At 37.0% G+C, this 14,038-nt stretch overlaps 1 protein-coding gene across 2 annotated transcripts in view; it reads left to right on the top strand.

The window, feature by feature from the left end:
* The window catches only part of Prkd1 (protein kinase D1), a 290,741-nt gene that overhangs the window by 222,339 nt on the left and 54,364 nt on the right, over positions 1-14,038 (top strand). The window lies entirely within an intron of this gene.

Here is a 14,038-nt window from a genome sequence, read left to right as displayed (position 1 = left end):
AAAGGAAATCAGTATGGTAACATTACATTTAGAGAAGTAACATTACATTTAACAGAAATCTCCAAAAACCTTAATTATGACATGATGCTGCAGGATCTACAAATAAATAACAAGGACTAAATTGTGTTTCACATTTTCTTTTCCTTAAAAAAAAAATCATGTAACAATGAGGATGAAAACAAGTTACAGTGAACTTTTATTTCTAAAATAAAAAAACAAATTTTAATTACGGCAGTGCCATATAATACAAGGCATTTGTTGGCATATGTCATCTTTAAACTGCATTCCACAGTCTATAGTTCTTTTTTAACATACAATCGGGTAACAAACTCTCTCTCTCTTTTTTTCCTTTTTTTCTCTTTAAAATAAGGGGCCAGTTTCCAAAGACTAGTGTGGAGTGTTACAGAAATAATTAAAGAAAATCCTCAAATTGACAAAAATTGACATCTTCGTTAAGGTGACTAAGGTTGATTTCTTAGGCCAAAGTTTGCCCCCTACATTCTTGATTTCCTAACATAGGTATCTTGTCTTTAAAAATGACAAGGCAAGCTATATAGTAAGCTGAAACTTATGCACATTGGAGCTATGTTCTCATTCCAGATACCACAGAATCATGCAAAGCAAGGACACTGACTATCTCCCCATTCTCCATTCCCCATTCCCCATGCCTGGGGTGGCTTGAGAATATAGGGTCAAAACAAAGGCATGACTGAAAATGACTTCCTCTTCTAGTTCTTGAGCTTCAATTTTTTAGAAATTTATTTATTTATTTTTATTTATTTATTTATTTATTTATTTAGCATTGTGTAAATCACAAACTATTAGCTCTTTTCTCCAAGGCAGAATGGAAGTGAAAACACCAAGCTTCTGATTCAGGCAGAAATTGCCCTTGGATATGGACCAAATTTCCTTCCCCAAAAATGTTGTAAAATTGGCTTTTTACCTGTCTTAAATAATTAGTAGAATGTTTTTCAAGCCTGCAGCCATACTCTTGTTAGGATAATTCTCAAGCCAACTACCTTGCTAATATACTTCCCCTTCCTTCAGGGCCGTGCCTATTGGAAGGTGGCCCAGTGCTGTTTCCCTGCCGAGGATATAGGACTTCAAGCACCATTGATAGTACCCACTCGCAGATCATTCGGTTTAGGTTACTCTAGCAGAAGACAGTAACATAAAGACAACCAGAATATGTTGCAGGTTAAGTTAAATTGTCAAATCAAAATTTCATGTGTATAATATATTTGATTAAGAAATCTGCTGCAGTGATGGTAAATTCCTTTTTAGAAAATTACCTCTGCTGAAAGGTGCCTTGCATAGAGAAGCTCAATGTATAAACAATGTGTAGTTTTTATATATTTGTAATTTGTTTTCCTAGATGTCTTTAGACATAAGGTGTACTTTTCCCTGGGAGTAATCCCTAGTTCGTGAGACCTAAAAGAAGTGGGAGGCATTCTCAATCCTCAAAACTTGCATTCAGGAATTGAATGGGAAAGATGAGGAGAGATTTCAACTTCGTGAACCTTTTATCTGTTAAAGGAAACCTGGCTTTCTTCAAAGTACAACTCGTGATAGAAATAAGAAGAGCTTCCTGCATAACCCATTTTTCTGGAACTTTGTTTATATGCAGGTTTTCAAAGTGATAACCAATTTTCTCTTTATCAACATCTACAGAGAGAAGGACGCATGCTGTAGGCTATAATGTGATGCTTCATCCAACACTCATTTTCCTTTGGCTTTATACAGTCTGAGGTGTTCTGAAGATATACTAACATAAGCTGACACCAACATGTAACAGCCTTATCAAATGATTTAGGAGAACAGAGTGATCTTTCCTTGAAATAAAGGAGGAAAATCCAAGGTAGAAAACAAGGGATTGAAGGTAGTGAGTGGGCAGCCTCTGTAGATACAATATAATATAAAAGACAAAAATTATAAAACAACAACCAAAATCAAAACTTAGGCCTTATAGCTTTATTTAAAAAAAAAAAAACAGAGTTATTTTAAATATGTTTAATATCTTTGAAGAGGCATCTACTAGTATAGTTTTGAAGTTAATGACCTCTATAAAGCTTTCTTTTAGCAACATTAATTTCTTCTACTGCAAGCCTTGTTGTTTATTCTTAATATTCAGATTATCTTATAAACCTTAGAGGAACTGTCTGGGAACATAGAGCTCCCTTCTAAAAAGCTTGTGCTGTGTCTGAACATTTAATATCCTCAACCTTTATTTTTTTTGTGAAATTTAAACAAAATTCAGTTCTCCTTATTATGGAGTGCATGTATTTCCAGATAAACAATTTGCCATAAGCTTGTGTTTTTCATAAAGTACACTGACTCATGTGTAATTGCGGCAAGAATTCTTGCCTGCACATTTTCATAGAAATGTTCTCCCCAGAATGGTTACTTCACTTGCTGTTTTCATTAGTTTTTAACAATGAAGTTTATCCTTAACTGGTGATGAACCTGATATACATTAGGAGAATTCAAGTAGGTTCTTCTCTGATGAGCAAATAATGAGAAATAGCTGTTCCTATGCTAAGTGCAATGATGGTGATATTTTCTATCCAAAAGAACATTTCCAGGGCATTTTTCAGCACAGCAAATATCTATCTAGAGGTACTCCCTTGGTACTCTTCTGTTCTAGAGTTCCAGGAATCCTGGTGACTCATCTACTTTATATTCATTTTCCACTTTTACATGCACTATAGCTGTCCTGCCAGGTGCCACGAGGTTTCTCTTGATTTCTGACTGAGTGAGCTCTCCATATACAAAACAGAGCAGTGCGCACTTTCCGTGAGGGTCACTGTGCAAAGATGCTTTTCCAGCACTTCCCTGCTTCCTGACAATAAAACCTAGATGAAAAAATGATGCTGGATCTCTGGGGAAGGAACCCCGCAGTTAAATAACATGATGGAGCTTCCTGTGAGGTAGCCTGATCTTAGTCAATAGAACTCATGTAGAAGATGTCTACATAATTAGTATATATTCTGTATAAAAACGTGAAGAAGAGTGAGTATAAATGCAAGCACTACAGGAAGCCTACTTGGAAAGGGCATCATGCATCACCTATGCATACTTTCTTAGGCTTTAGGAAGAGCTGGATCTTGAACAAAGAGTCTGCATGCCATGTTCATCCTTCTGGTAATATGCCATGGCCTCTGGAAAGTTCCCCAAAACCCAACAGTAGATATTTGCTCTTTCACCTTCATTACTGAACACCTTGCCAAGTCTGGCCAAGTGGATATTGCTTTAACTCGTAACCGCTTGTAAGTATTGAGTTCTTTAAGGACCCTTATGCTGTATGTGAGAGCTATGTGTCATGGGGAATTCTCATACCCAGGAAAATATGAAAACATCAGTATGAAACTAATTGTACCAAGGGAAGTTAGAATTTAAAACTTTATAAGTTTTAAATATTTATGTTTTCACGGGCAGGTAGGTGGCTCGGCAGATTAAGGTGTTTGTCCTCAAGCCTGCAACCTGAATTCAAGTTCTAAGACTCACCTCGCAGAAGTACCAGCTCCTACTAACGTTTCTCTGACCTCAACACAGGGGACATGACATGTGTGCACCATACATGTACACAGCACACAGACACACAGAAGTGCACTATTATACTATATTTAACATTTGTTTCCCCAGAAATATGCTTCATTAAACATAGTTTTCTAATATGAAATCATTTTAACTTAATTAAATTTTCCTCCTTTCATAGGAAAAGTGTTTCCTTTTCAAGATAAATTTATAAAATACAAGATAAGGCAATGTGCAGAACTTATGAAGTAAAGTGTCACCTTCTCTAAATAGCCCAACTTATGATAATAATTTATTTCTCTTTTTTCTCATAGCCATTCACTAGAAATATCACTGTCATTTAGTTAGTAATTTTAGAGCTTAGTTCTTGGGTGTGTTGGGAGCTATAGGTGGAAGAAAAGGCCTCTGGCTTAAAAATCTTATCTTGCCTTTTTAAGTTGTCTTGGAAGGGTAGCATGCACACACACATGCAGAGACATACACAGACACACAGAGACACATACAATACACACACACAAACACACACAGAGTGCACTGGCACTACAATATGGCATTAAGTAACATAGGCTAGGGGCTGGAGAGATGGCTCAGTGGTTGAGAGCACTGACTATTCTTCCAGAGGTCTTGAGTTCAGTTCCCAGCAACCACATAATGGGATCTGATGCCCTCTTCTGGTGTGTGTGAAGACAGTGACAGTGTACTCAGATATATAAAATAAATAAATAAATCTTTGAAAAAAAAAGTAACACAAGCTAGGTCTTTGTGAAAGGCTGCAAAGGTAACTTAACTTTATGGTTGATTCTCAGAAGAAACATCATGCCATCTTTGTACTTCCCCAACTTCTCCTTGGTATTAACAATAAGCCCAGCTCCGGCTATTCAAGTTGAGTCAAATACTCAATTATGGGAATAAATATCACTAATTTGATTGTGCTTGATTTTACTTAGGTAATTGGTTTTCTCCCCATTACTTTCTATATGTAGACTCACCTTGGCATTTAAAGCTTCAGAGTAGAAGTTGTGGACTTGCATTCATGGTCTTTCTCACTGGAAATGTCCTCTCCCCCATTTTATAGGTTTAGAGCGCATTGCATTAAGTTTGCATTGCTGTCTCTTTCTCTCTCTTTTTTTTTTTTTAAAGGTAAACCTACTTATATCATGTTTCCCTTTGGGACCAAGCTTTGTAGGGTGTTGGTAACTGACATTTGAAAGAACAGGGCCTGCAATTTGTGAAAATGCTTCAACAGTCCCGATGCTTTCCCTGCAAAGGATGGCTCACTTAAGAAAACCTAGGGCTCTTTTACCCTTCCCTTCTGTTTACTGAAAAGCGTGAGGCAATATAAAGTAAATGTAACTTCCAGGACTACTTTAGCACTCAGCACATCTAGATCTCCTTGTATTTTTCAAAGGGTGTTCCATGTGTCATTACTTTGAAAGCTTTCATAAATTGCTACAAAACATTAAGAAATGAATTTGCCACTGTAAAACACAGCATCCGTCACCACTAAGCAGGGGGTATACTTTTTTTCCTGCCCTATAATAACCCTTTTAACGGTTATGAAAAGGTTTTGATCAGCTTTTATTTATACTGTGTATTTAGGACATCCAACTGAGAATTCAAACTCATTTATCTGGCACATTTGGCATAAAGTTCAAAGGACATGGCGTCAGAATACAATTAAAAAACTGTGAGACTCAGCAAACATCCTACCTTCAGCACAGCATGTACGTTCCAATGTGAATGCCATCCCTCATGGCTTCATACTTGCCTATAGTTAAAGATGGCTCTGTACTGGAAACATGTCTTACTCCCTATGTGAAGGGGAATGTTTGTTTGAGGAAAGATAGATGTTTCATCTTTGTTCACAAGTATCCACTCAAGCTTGCCAGTATGTATTCTAGCACCTGTTGCAGGTGGGTATAGTCATTGCCAAATAACTGTAAAACTGTGTGTCAGTGTACAATCAGGGAAACCCCTGTGTAGTCTCAAGATTGGAAGGGCTCTGTTTTTCTAGACAGGTTTTTTTACTTGTTGATGGTGTCAAAAATCTGCAAGACTAAATTTATGGTCCACGCATACAGTTGTTTCAGGAAAACTCCTTTCTGAACCATCTCTCACTTACACTGTGAGCATTGCTTAACCCTGAGTGAAGCTTCCTTTACTGGCACACACCCTGAGTGAAGCAGAATTCCAGAAGTGTACAATTTGGAGAAAGACAAGGTAGATAAGGTCCTTCCCTCACAGAGCTTTTATTCTGGTGACAATTTAAAAACAATGGACAGGTAGACCAATTATTCCACAGCTTGGGTAATTACTCAAGGGTTAGGATTAGGGTTAGGGTTAGGGTTTAGGGAGACAGACTGTTTTGACACAGAAAGTGTAGATATGGTACGGGACCTCTTCTAGAAGATAGTGAGTAAAAAGTAAATGAATGAGGAAGAACCCTCTATATTGATGTGAAAGGCAAGGAGAGAGAAAGGTAACAGAGACAGTTGTGCTGGGTATAGAATGCTAATCAAGAGATAACTGCTTGCACACAGAGTTGGGTTTTTCCTAGTCTTTATGTATCAAGTAGCATCCCATTGGACCTTCAGGTTAGTACACTCCAGATAGCTTTTGGTACTAGGATAAACTTAAGGGCAGTGGGGAAAACTTGAACTATTTTGTATAGTTTCCTGGAATGTCAGGCCATCTTCAGACTTCTGGAATCAAGTATGAATTCATACAGCTGGGTATAGTTTTTTATAGTCATTATTAAAAACTGTTCAAGTAAAAGAATACCTGGATTAGACAGTAGGCAGATAACTGATGGCTCCTACATACAAAAGCTACTGATTCATTGTGTCTAAGAAAATACCCATTATTCAGATGTGTTTCACTGAACAGAGCAAATTAATTGAAAAATACATGATAGAGGCCAAAGTGAAGGCTTCACAGTATTCCCACATCAGTTGAATTTTGGTATAAAGAGGACTTGTTCATTTTCATAATGTCCTGTGCTGCCTTCATTCATTTATATGAGGGAAATAAAATATAATTGCCATGATATATTAGCATAAATCTCAGGAATGCAGGAACAGGTGGGTAGCGAGAAAGAACATTATCTGAAATGAGACTACATGAGTTCATAGTTACACTTAAAGCTGTGTTGAGTCAATTATTTATAACCTTCTGTGATTGAATTTTCTCTCCAATATGATGGAGATGATGATAGATGTGGTTACAAGGTTTCACATATTTATCTATATCTTACAAAAGTTTGCTTATTTGTTTGTTTCTTTCTTTCTTTTCTTTCTTCCTTTTGAACTATCACCTTGTTCAAAGTTCTGAGTGAACCATATTTCTTCCCCATAGAGGTGACTGGCATAGAGGTGACTCAATGCCCCTTCCCTTCCTGATATTTCATTTCACTTTTCTTTCTATGTTGTCAACATCTAGACTGACTTGCTTTATAATTTGTATACCTAGGCTTCCTGCTTACTTAGTATAACTTAAAAGAGTGCTGCCAAGATAGATCATCTGATAAAGTCATTAAATATTCCTGCAAGGACTCCAGTCAAATCCTCAACAGCCACATGGTAGCTCACAACAACATGTAACCTCAGTTCTAAGTGGTCCAATACTCTCCTGTGGTCTCCTATGACCTCTGTGGGTACCTGTATTAAGGCATGCATACATACATACATGCACATGATAAACTTGCAGTCAGGCAGGTTTACAATCATACACATTGTTTTAAAAGAAAATAAGTTTAAAAGTTATATACAATAAGGAAGGAAAGGAACAGAAGAAGGAAGGAAGGAAAGAAGGAAGGAAGGAAGGAAGGAAGGAAGGAAGGGAGGGAGGGAGGGAGGGCAGTATTTGAACAGTGACCTTCCTTTTGCACTGATACCCTCGTCTCCAGTTTACTGCAGCCTCCATCTATTGCATCTTTGTCATGCAGGCCTGGACATTTTTGCTAACTGCCTGTGTGTATTTAATCTTGTTCACTTTTTCCAGAGCAGAGGACTGTACAGAATCAGGTGGGAATTTATACAGTTGGCTGTAGTTTTATATAGTCATTGTTAAAACTGGAAATCCAACCTTTTTAATTTTACTTACAGGAACCATATGCAGGAGACTGTTTTTCTAAAACTTTACATATTTGTGGTTTCCATTTGGTTGGTGGCATGTTCTTTTCTTCATTGAAATGGTTTGTCTTACATTGCCAGTGTTATGCTGGAGAGATGGCCCAGCAGTTAAGAAGACCTGAGTTCAGTTTCAAGAACCCATAGCTCACAAACATCCATAACTCCAGAACTAAAAGATTTACTGCCCTCTTCTAGTCTTGTGGCCACTGTATATAACTGGTGCCTAGATAAACATGTAGGCAAAACACTCATGCATATAAAATAAAAACAAAATATCAAAATTGTTTTTAATTCCTGATGTCATGTTCATGTGAGACTTGGCATAGACATAAGTTGTGTCATTGTAATAACAAAATGAATATGTCAAAGACATTCTGTGGTAACATTTAAATAAGATATTAAAGCCTGTACTTGAGGATCTCTTCAACTATCTCACCCATTGTTCTCAAGCACACACTTCTTGAAACAATATTTTTATTTGTAGAAGAAGTGTGTATTGTTTTCCTGATATTTGTTTTTTATTAAAAATATTTTTCATTAAATATATGCTGATCCCACTTTTCCTTTTTCCAACTTCTCAAAGATTCACTCTACCTCCCTACCCTTCCAACTCCATTCATTCTTTCTTGCTCTTTTTGGAAAATAAACAGGCAAGGGAAAAAAACAATACACAAACAAAGTAGAATTAGAAAACAACACAGTGAGCACATGCACACATGCAGACATACACATGGAGTGTTGTTTTTGTTTATTTTTAACAGCAGAATAATATCCCATTGAGTAAATGAGTAAACATAACACATTTTCATTGTCTATCCATCTGGTGATGGTCATTCTGGCAGTTTCCAAGTTCTGGCCATTATTAATAGAGTAGAAATGAACATAAATGAAAAAGTGTCTCTGTCATAAAATGTAGAGATGTTAGGGTATGTGACCAGCATGGGTATCACTGTATCTTGTGGTGGATCTATTCCCAGGTTCTTGTGGAAACATCACACTGATTTCCATTGCATCTTGGGACAGGTTTATATTCCCTCCATCAATAGCTGAGTGCTCACTTTAGTCCATACCCTTGCCAGCATGAGCTGTCAACTTGTTTTATCGATACTGGTCATTCTGATAGTATAAGATGAAATCCCGAGGAAGTTATGGTTCACATCTCCCTGATAGCTAAGGATACTGAAAATTTCTTTGTTATTTACATTCTCAGTGTTGCCCTCCTATTCCCCCTTCCACAGCTCTTTCCCCATCCCTCTTCTCCTTTGCCTCTGAGAGAGTACCTCCAGTCAGGCATCCCTCCTTTCTGTGGCCTCAAATCTCTGTAGGATTACGTACCTCCTCACCCACTGAGAACAGAAAAGGCAGTCCTCTGCTACATTTGTGCCTTTGGGCCTCAGACCAGCCTGTGTATGCTCTTTGGTTGGTGGCTTAATCTCTGGGAGCTCCCATGGGTCCAGGTTAGTTGACACTTGGTCTTCCTAGGGGGTTGCCATCCTCTTCAGTTTCTTCAATCCTTCCCCTAACTCTTCCATAGGGGTGCCTGACCTCCATCCAATGCTTGGCTATGAGTATCTGCATCTGTCTCAGTCAGCAGCTGGTAGAGCCTCTCAGAGTTCTTTAAGTGTTTCCCAGCCATCTGTGGTTCATATTTTGAAACCTCTCATTAGCTGTGTTCACTAGTTTTTAATTTGGTTATTTATTATCTTGATATGGTTTCACTTTGTTAGTTTTTAGTTCTTTCTATATTAGATATAAACACCATTGCTTCTTTACAACTGTAGAACACCTATATAATGAAGAGTCTTACGTCTTGGGGGCTTTGGTGTTTAACAATTGGAACAGATTCATAAAGAAATTTCTACATTGTATGCTATTCTCCATTTTTTTTCTATTTCTCTTTAACTTGAAAGTTTTCTCCAAAGTCTAGGCACAAGTGGCTATATGGATTGAATATTATTTAATAAGAAGTTGGTTTGAGTGTTGTAGGGCTTTATTTGAATCATGTTTAAGGTTTATCTCACTGATAGACTTGCAATGGATGTTTACATGGTTAGCAATGAGCGAACCACAAGGGGAGGGAACATTTCCACCCTGCTTTCCAGGGAACTAATGGATGTTTCATTTCAAAGCGAATATGCTGTTTGGGAGAAATGCTTGAATCCTGTTCAAGATGTAAAGACAAACTGGCACTCGGAGCCCCATGATGTAATCAGAGCATTCTTCACTGGGATGGTGCCAACCTTTCTAAGTCATTAATGTAGAGTATCGAGTTAAAAGCAAGTCCTAATCCTTCCTCATAAAAGTGGGGTATGCTGTCTTTCTAAGAAGGCCGCCAACACTGAGGCTTCTATAGAGGGCAGTCATTTCATGCAAAATACAGTTAGAGTTTTATTTTAGAAAGCTGAACTTCTTTTAAAAAAACCTATAATATTACATGTACTTAGCCCTTATTTCTGGATTTAAAATTAAGTTCACATCATTGTTCTGTTCTGATATATTCTCCCCATATACTGAGAATGGAAATAGCACTTTGTGTAAGCACTTCATTGTCTAGTTTGCCAAATCAAATAATTGCATGCATCTACCCCCAAACCTTACTGTATGAGCATATTGATCCTGATAAAAATTTGACACCTGGAATTTCATTCATAGGACTTAGGACTAATATAAAATGTAAATTTTTGAAGTGCATTCTTCTGCATGTGCTTCTGGTAATTATAGAGAAGGTAATTTAAATCAGTTCTTGAAATCTGGGCCAGGTTTTGCTCTGAACATATTAATGAAACAGAATAAAAAATCATTCGGCTGTTTTGTTCTCAGAGCCTTTCAACATTTCTCCTGTTCTATGAAAAAAATATTCCAGTGCAGCATGTCCAGGTTTACCAAATACATGAAGCCAAACTAGGCTGTAAGCAACAATGGAAGTTCACCAGCTGAATAAACTCAGAATAAACACCCTCCTTTCTGTTGTTGGGTATGCAAGGATTTGCTCTGCATAAAAGTTATTTTTAGGGAAAAATGTAATACAAGAATCTAGAGTAGTGTAAGATATTGAGTCCACTACAATTAAATGTGCTAGTGATAAAAGAAAATGAAGCAATTTAAGGAAGAAAGGAGGTGATGTTCTGTATCTAATGCATTAGAAGCAAAATAGTTACCTCCGCATTGGGCTCTCACCAGCTTCATAAAGAGGGTACCTCAAGTACCTTGAAATCAACAAATTTCACAACTTTTGCAATTTTTCAGGTTTCCCTTTATTTGTTTGTTTTTGTTAAAATAATACCAGTTAGCCCAAGACTGGAACTTGACAATCCTATTGCCTCAGATTTCTAATGGAGGAATTGCAGCCTTTGGGCAACCATAGCTTGTTTAAAGTTTTGATTTCAGAGATCTGTTCCCATGATCATAATGTTTTTAACAGGAAATACTGATGGGAATTCTGAGATCCACAAAGTGTGTGTACCTCGTTTCATGAGTTCCCAAGTTTTGATCTGTTACTGTTATGTAGTTTACATTAGTAAAGCCTTCTTTCTGCAATTGAAAAGGAGACCAAGGCCTTATGAGCTCTTAGGACATCAACTGGTAATAACCCAGTCTTCTATTTTTTACTTTTCCTTCTGACAGCTCATACAGTCTATGTATATATGGTTCCAGAAACAGAATACAGTACTGTAAACCAGCCTTCAGACAAATGTTCTGTTTCCTTATTTACTAAGGTACCAAACATCTGATAAAATTGAAAGTGCAAACCCCCTACCATCATTATATCAATTTCTACATCAGGCACCATATATATGTATTCTATTTCAAGACTGTGAAACTTGCTTTTTCATTTGGAAATATAGGTTCTATTGGATATTATTAATTATATTTGAGACTTAAAAAGACAATAATAGATGTATCTATTGAGATACCACTTGATTTTAAAATTTCAGATGCCATGACTGTCCAGAAAGCTCACTTTCTTACAGATAATACAGTCAGTCTCTGACTATAAAATCTGTGGCTTGGCTGTCCCTGCCCTCTTGTGTCATGTGGCCCTGTGAATCCCACCACTGTAGAACAGTCTTTGGGCCAGAGTGGCAACCAGTCTCTGTTCTCTAAATTTATAATATTTATTCAAATTTTTTAAGAGTGTCTGTTTTCAAAGTAATAAATTGGACAACTTCTTAAGAATAACCAAGGTTCCTGCAGTTATGAGGAGAAAATCAATGTGGGTGAGTTGGACCACCTATTTGTCAGATTCCTTCTTGTTCTTTCATGTGAGGCAGACCCATGCTATTGTGATAGCTTTGTGCCACAACACAGCTCAGAATTCGAAACCCTAAATTAAGTATAGTAAATAGAGTGTGATTTGGCCAGAATTTTATAGAATTTTTCAAATTTGAGAACATTTAAAGTCTGCTAAGGAGGTAAGGACATTAGCTAATCTTTTATTCTGTTCTTTATCTCTCCAACTATGGAAACAGTATCACTTTCATTGTGTTGGAGTCTTGAAACTGGCCCAGTGACTACAGTCACTAAACATACTGAACAGGGTTCTAACCTGCACAGTTAATTATTCTTCAATAGCATTGATGGCATTGCTTTAATATATTTATGATTCTTGTTTCAATAGCTGTTGGCCTATCTTTATTAGCTCTCTCAAGGTCTGTACAAAGAATTTCCAGAGTAGTTAACATTTATAGTTTTATGTTTTGAACTTTGCTTTACTTTTTTCATAGTGTATTTTTTTAACATTGTTTCTGAGCTAAGTCCATCAGACCCTGGGCCATTTCTTTTTGATTTTTAATAGCTGTCTCTATTTTACTAGTGGTTATAGGTCTACTTACATTCTGTACTTCATCTTGATTTAACTTTGATAAGCTGTATGTATCAAGAAATTAATTCTTTTCTCTTAGACTTTCCCGTTTAGTAGAATATAGATTTTAAAGTATGTCCTCATGATTGTGAGTTTTCTCAGTCTATTGAATGTTTCCCTTTTTACTTCTAATTTTAATAATATAGATTTTTTCTCTGTGTGTTTAAAAATTATTTTATCCTCTCTACTCTTTTAAAGTATTATTTTTAGGAGTTTCAGGTGTGTTGTTAAGTAACTAATAAGAGAGTTCTTTCTTCTTTCTTCTTTTTAAGTATAGGCATTGAATGTTTTAACTGCTTAGAACTACTTTCATTTTGTCACATAGGTTTTAGTATGCTGTGTCTTCGCTTTTATTTGTTTTTTAAAAAGTTTTTCATTTCCTTGATTTTTCTTGACCCAATTTTGATTCAGTAGTGAGTTGTTTTGCTTCCTGTTCTATTTGCTGATATCCTGCTTTAAACTGTTGGAGTTAGATAAAATACAGCTCTTCCCTCTCTCACTCTCTCTCTCCCTCCCTCCCACCCACCCTCTCTCCCACCCTCCCTTCCTCCCTCTTCTCCCTCCCCTCCCTTCTACCCACCCTCCCTCTCTCCTTTCCTCCCTCCCTCCAACCCTCCCTCCCTCCAACCCTCCCTCCCTCCCTCTGTGTGTGTGTGTATGTTAAGAGTTGTTTGTGTCTTAGTATGTGGTCAGTTTTGCAGACTGTCTCTTGAGCTACTGAGAAGGAAATACATTCTTTAGTGTTTGTGTAGATGGCTGTTAGGCACATTTGACTTATTATAAAACTCTATTGTTTCTGTGTTTACTTTTTGCTTGGATAACCTATTTATTGGTGAAAGATGGGTATTAACATTACCCACTATCACCATGTGAGTATCAATATGTAATGTTTAGCTGTAGTAATTTTTCTTTTATGGACTTGGATGATCTTTTGTTCAGTCCATAAATGCCATCTTAGTATGCTTCCTTTTTAATGACTATCTAGTGTCATTTCCCATGTCTTCTGATTAGTTTTGTATTGGAGTTTTTTGCCAGGTATTAAAATAACTAAGCCTGCTAACTTCTTGGGCCCATTTGCTGCTTCTATCTTTTTACTCTGAAATGATTATCATCCTTTATGGTAAGGTATGTTTCTGTACTGCAACAGAAAGATTAATCTTGTTTTATAAGTCAGTCTGTTAGTCTTTTTTTTAATTAGATATTTTCTTTATTTACATGCGAATTTCTCCATTCCCAGTTTCCCTTCCAAAAAACAAAGAAACAAACAAAAACAACAAAAACAAACCCTTTTGCCTCCCCCTCCCCATGCCTGCTACCCCACCCTCTCCCACTTATTGGCCCTGGCATTCCCCTACACTGGGGCACAGAACCTTCACAGGGTCGAGGTCTTCTCCTCCAATTGATGATCGAATTTGCAAACCTCTACTATACACATGCTGCCAGAACAATCAGACCTATCCATGTGCAGTCCTTGGTTGGTGGTTGAGACCCTGGGAGCTCTGAGGGTACTAGT

Source organism: Mastomys coucha, unplaced genomic scaffold (genome assembly GCF_008632895.1).
Source record: "Mastomys coucha isolate ucsf_1 unplaced genomic scaffold, UCSF_Mcou_1 pScaffold6, whole genome shotgun sequence".
NCBI classification, from domain to species: Eukaryota; Metazoa; Chordata; class Mammalia; order Rodentia; family Muridae; genus Mastomys; species Mastomys coucha.
The sequence above is the reverse complement of the archived record's forward strand: the minus strand, read 5'-3'. Positions and strand labels throughout refer to the sequence as shown.